Below are 5,441 nucleotides of genomic sequence, written 5' to 3' on the forward strand. Positions count from 1 at the left end.
ATGTTTGTAAATGACCTCTCGTATTGGGAGCCACTTGAGAGCAGTGAGGCTGCAAGCTGAGAAAGCGGCAGGCCTCCATGTTCAGTGTGCTGAGAAAGCTGCAGAACTCCATGTTGGGTGAGCAGCAAAAAGGGAACTGCAGAGCGACATCTGACCCAGCAATGGCCAGCTCATCTCCTGTGCCATGGAAAAGCAGAAGTCCCCTGGAACTGAAGTCACCCTGCCCTTGGAAAACACCTTCCTAATATGGACTCTGATGCTTTGGGACTTTCCACACTGGACTTGTTGACAGCTTCTATTTGCCTCAGTTTAACCTTCCTTAGAAAATATCATTGGTCTACACTGTGCTTAATGTAACTTGTTGCTGGAAAAAATTATTTCATAGACGTCCAGAACTTTGCATAAGGGACATTGGTTCACCATTCTCCAACACGCCCTGCCAAAATCCCCCAAAAGTCCCACCCCTTCCCTTAGGTCCCGCCCTCCCGCGGGCCCCGCCCACCCCGTGGAAATATTCCTGCCCCGCCCAGGACCTAAGTGCTCCTCACAGGCCCCGCCTGCAGCACACGTTTTCTGGCAGCGTCCGGGCGGAGTTTCTTGCAGACCAGGAAGCGGCCAAGGCAGAGAGAAAGCTTGGTTGGCTACCGTAACTTGCAGTGTTTGTGGTTTAACCCTGAGCATCTCAGACTACCGTCCTGCCTCGTGAGGTCTGGGGTTCAGTACCGACGTTGAAGTCCCCGCACCCGAGCCCCTTACAGCGGTGAGTCCGGCGTCCTGGGGAGACGTCCCGATCCCAGGCCGCTTCGCTGCCGGGTGGAGGGTCCGCGGGGGTTTCCGGGTAAACTGAGGCCGTTCCCCTGTGGTCTCTCCGCCTTCGGGCCACTAGACCCCGCCTGCCGCGTTGTTTTCCTGCTTAAAACCCCCCACCGGGCAGCGCTCCGCCGCGCCGGTGTGAAGTCCTGGGAGACGGACTGGGGAGACGGAGTCCAGCCGTTGGCGCCCCTCCCCCAGCCTCGCCCCGGGAGCCCGGCCTCCTCCCTACCTGGGGCTCTGCAGAGCCTCCCCGCCGCCTGGAGACCCCCTCGTCCCGGTTTAATAAGAGACCCGAATCCCACTAAGAACACACTTTTCAGGGGGGTGGGACTTAGGAGGGAACACCGCGGGTTGTCGCCAGGTCACCCCCTCACGCGGGGCGGGGCTTTGTGTAATCGGTGACTGTGAAGGGCAGGCCAGGAAATCGGCAGCCGAACGGGGGTGTGAGCGGGTCCCGAAAAGGAGACAGAATGAGAGGAATAGACAGGTGAGAGGGCAGGAAGATCAGTGCGGGGTCGGTGAAGAGGCGGGAAAACAGAGGATGTAGGAGGGACTTGTAAAGCGACTGTAAGACCGAGCGAGTAACTAGCGGAAGTAGCCAGAGGAGAAAGCAAATGGAGAAATATAGAGGGAAGGGAGGAGCTCCAGAAATGAAGGGGAGCCAAAAGGGTGAGGGGACCCTGGTTAGCAGAATGGGGGGCAACAAAGCACAGGGAATTTCAGACGGAGAGAGGGGTTAGGAGAAGAGCTGGGGGAGCCGAGTGCAGGACCAGAAAGGAGGGGAGGGGTGACTGCAGAGGGAGAAGCCGCACTGAGCTAAGCTGGGGGTGTCAGTGAGTCGGGGCACAGGGGTGTAAGAGGAAAGACAGTGTCACCGGGGAAGAGGAGGTGCACAGGGACGGGGAGAAATAGGCAGAAATATGTGGAGATGGGGAGCAATCAGACAGATCAGGGAGAAAGAGCAACTGAAGGTGAAGGCTTTCAAGAGTTTCACAGAAAACGTGCAGAGAAGGGAAAGGAGGGAAGGGGAGGAATCGGGGAAGGGGAGAGGACATTAGTGGAGAGAACTGTGTGGAGAGGGACACACAGTAGCAGAGGAAGAAGTGGTGCCCCTACCTGGATGCTCTGTGAGCTGGTGGGATGTGGGTTGTCATGTCCTTCGTGGCAAGGGCAAACGGGACACGAGAGGGCTAGGCAGATTGAATAAGAACAAGAGACAAAAGTCAGATAAGAGCGAGACCAAGGGACCCAGCCTGGAAGACTGAGCCCTGAATTGGGTCAACACATGGCTTTTATTGAGATCCTACAAAGAAGTGAAACTGACATTTTTCAAAGATCCGTTGCTGTGTGCCTTAAGGCTGTTTTCCATTAACCAGCTCCCATTGTATTCCAACAAATGCTATGCCTTCATACATCACTGCACAGCCCCCAGGACACTTTGTTACTATGTCCTTTTATATAGGGGAGGTGACGGATATCATTCCACTGGGTCCCAGGACTGCCGGGACACCCCGAGAGAGCTTTACCGATATCATTCCACCGGGTCTCAGGAATGCTGAGACACTCATGACCAACTGGGTCAGGGGCTAATGCAGCTGGGGCGGTCGTGGAGGAAGCTGTCAGGCAACAGTGGGTGATCACGGTATGATATATATTGATTGTGGCTTTATAAACGCTTTACTTTAACATGTACTGCACTTTCAGTCATACAGATGAGAATGAGAATTACAGAACTCCAGTTTCTAGTGCTTGTGTGCTTAATAATTAATTTCCTCACCCAATGGCTTCCATGTGCAACCCTCATGCAGCCAAAGGACAAGACCTGTGTCAGTCAATCTGGGTCCATTCTTTTTTCCTGGGATGGCATAAGGGATGTGACCTGGGACAAGAAATGACTGAGTCTGTCAACACAGGTAGATTTTTCAAGAAATATTAAAACCATTGTGTTCTCTTTTTCTTATACATGGAGTTTACTTCTTCCTTTCTCCCTCTCTTACTTTTGATTCATTGTTATTTATTTATTTATTTATAATTGTGGGAGAGGAACAGTGTTGGGGAATTGGGGAAGGGGACCAGCCAACTTGTTCTTCAATCTTAGTTGTTGAGGGCGCCAGTTGCCATCTGGTTCCCGATGGCAAAGTGTGGCCTCTCAGCTCAAGGTGCTGTGTTCAGTCTTAGTTGGAGGTGGGCATAGCCACCATCTCTTGCTGGAGTCTAACCAGCAGCCTTGTTGTTAGGAGCAGGCGCTCTATCCACTGAGCCATCTGGGCGGCAGCTCTGCTCAAGATGTCAAGTTCCGTCTTAGTTGCGGGCGGGCATAGCCCACCATGGAACAGGCAGTCTTGTTAGGAGCTTGTGCTGTCACCTGCCACCTGTTGGCATCCTGCTGAGCCATCCTGCCACCTGTTGGCAGCTCAGCAGTAGCTGAGCTTGGGCACAGCTCACTTGCCCATGTGGGAATCAAACCAGCGACCCTATTGCTCAGATCTCTCGCTCTTAACCAAACTCAACTCACTGAGCCAGTGGGCCGGGCCTGATTCATTGTTTGTATAAAAAGCAAATCAAGATAAATCTTAGCCTGCTGAATTTCTGCTTTTTTTGTATCTAGTCATTAACTTCTGAAATAAGCTTTGGTGACATCTCATTACGAGCTCTTATTCTTTTCTAAATATCAGGTAGTCTCAATTCTTTAAAAATTTTGACCCTAGAAACACAGTAAATAACATCTTGAATCGATTTCTAATAACATTGTGTCTGTGTGTAATTTAGATGAGAAGCCCTGCATTCTTTCTACTCTATCATGTGGAAACATCCATTGGTACTTATTCATAATATTAGGCCACTTCAGTGTGCATTTGGTGAGGATGTCCACTTGAGAACCTAGTGTGGTGAGTCATTTTGATATTCAGCAGCTTTTGTCTTCAATTTCCATGATTTGTTAAATTAGTGAGCTGGGAGCTACCAAGTAGTTGTCCCCTCAAGTCCCACTTGTTCATTCTCTGAAAATGTGATGGACAGACCAGACAGACCTGAAACTCAGTTCCCATAGAGCCAGTCTATTCACTGTGAAATAATTGGATCAGTGTATTTCCATAGCTAACTCTTTTTTATAAGTTTTCAGCACCAAAATGTGTGTTCATTTTTTATGGTTTTTAACTAATTCTCTGTGATCTCCTGGAAAACAGGAAGGAAATACACCTGGGGAGCCAGCCCTTATAGATATTGCCACCAAACCCCCACACTCCCCAGAGCTCTCAGGAGTGCAGAGTCTGAGATGAAGTCTGAGACCTGTAGCCCAGTGTGACAGGAAACAGGTCTGGGGAGCAGGTCATCACCCCCAGGGAGACTTAAAGATGCCATTTCCTGGGCCTCTGCAGACCTGCAGAACCATAACTCCTTAGAGGGGGCCCTGATCCCCCAGAGACCTCTATGCTCATTGATGCTAAATGGTTCCCATCAGGGTTCCTTCTAGGTCACTTGGGAGTTTCAAAGAGTGATGTCACCTGTGCCCTCCCCCTGGGAGTGGATAAGTGGCCTGGGTGGAGCATCATTGTTGTTTTAATGAGGTGTTCAGGTGACCCTCAGGTAGGCCAGGAGTTAGCTAGGGGCTCCTGGACACAGTTCTGACTGTTGAGAGAAACCTTTGCTCAAAGGGAGGTTATGGGGTGCTCTGTTGCATGTGTGGGGGGCAGGAGAGCATCCGATGTTCTCATTGCTGCAGGAATTTGTGGACATCTGTGGAAGGGGAGAGCATGTGAATCAGGAAAGAGAAAACTGACAGTTCCGTCTTCACTTATGAGCTTCTTCTCCCTGACTGCCCTGTGACAAAGGACAGGAAAGGACAACCTTCTTAGCATTTCAAAGTCCTTCTGGCTGTCAGTTTGGAGGAAGTAGATGAAGGGCCTGAGCTGACGCCCTTGTGGGCACATCCTCAAGATGCGCATGTGATTCTTCCCCAGAACTTGATGTGAGGAAACAACCCAGAGCAGGAGGAGGATGAGGACAAAATGGCTGCTTCTCAGGTAAGCGTTCCATCCCGGGTCACAGGCTCTGTCCCCTTTTCCTCCTAAAATCTGGTGGGTTTAGGACCTGCCACCTTTAATTTTCTACTTCTCACATTCCTGCCCAGCGAGTTTCTTTTCACCTACTTACTTTTTCGTGTCATGAGAGTCAAGGTCAGACTGTAGAACACTCTGCCTTTCTCCCAGAGCCTTCTCTGCATTTTGTCCATCCAGGCTCCCTCAGGACGTGAGGAATCTCACCATGATTACTGACCCTAAAATAATGACAAAATCCACCTGGAAAGGGGGTTGTATCCAGGGTTCCTATTGGGCAGAGTCAGATGCCTGGTATCCTGAAGAAGGGAGGTGTAGGTGTGTGTCCTGTGACTGCAGCATCACGGCTGTAGAACGGGGGTAAGAATGTGCACCAGGACCCAGGATGGCCTCTGCTCAGAATGGCTTGGAATATTAGACAAAAAAAGAATTATTGGAACTGTTTTGCTCACTAGATTGGTGATATTGACTTGCTGTTTAAATGCACTATTAGAGTTCAGAACACAGGAGCTGTATGTGCAGTCAAATTTGTATAAAACTAATATTTTTATGATCAGATTCATATTATGATTT

The 5,441-nt window shown here is 50.2% G+C and overlaps 1 protein-coding gene across 1 annotated transcript in view; it reads left to right on the top strand.

Annotated features, from left to right (window-relative positions):
* Positions 1–5,441, top strand: part of LOC109378446 (zinc finger protein 100-like) — a 42,953-nt gene that overhangs the window by 24,493 nt on the left and 13,019 nt on the right. The gene's annotated exons all lie outside the window — the stretch shown is intronic.

The sequence above is a fragment of the Hipposideros armiger genome, unplaced genomic scaffold (genome assembly GCF_001890085.2).
Source record: "Hipposideros armiger isolate ML-2016 unplaced genomic scaffold, ASM189008v1 scaffold_1993, whole genome shotgun sequence".
Taxonomy (NCBI): domain Eukaryota; kingdom Metazoa; phylum Chordata; class Mammalia; order Chiroptera; family Hipposideridae; genus Hipposideros; species Hipposideros armiger.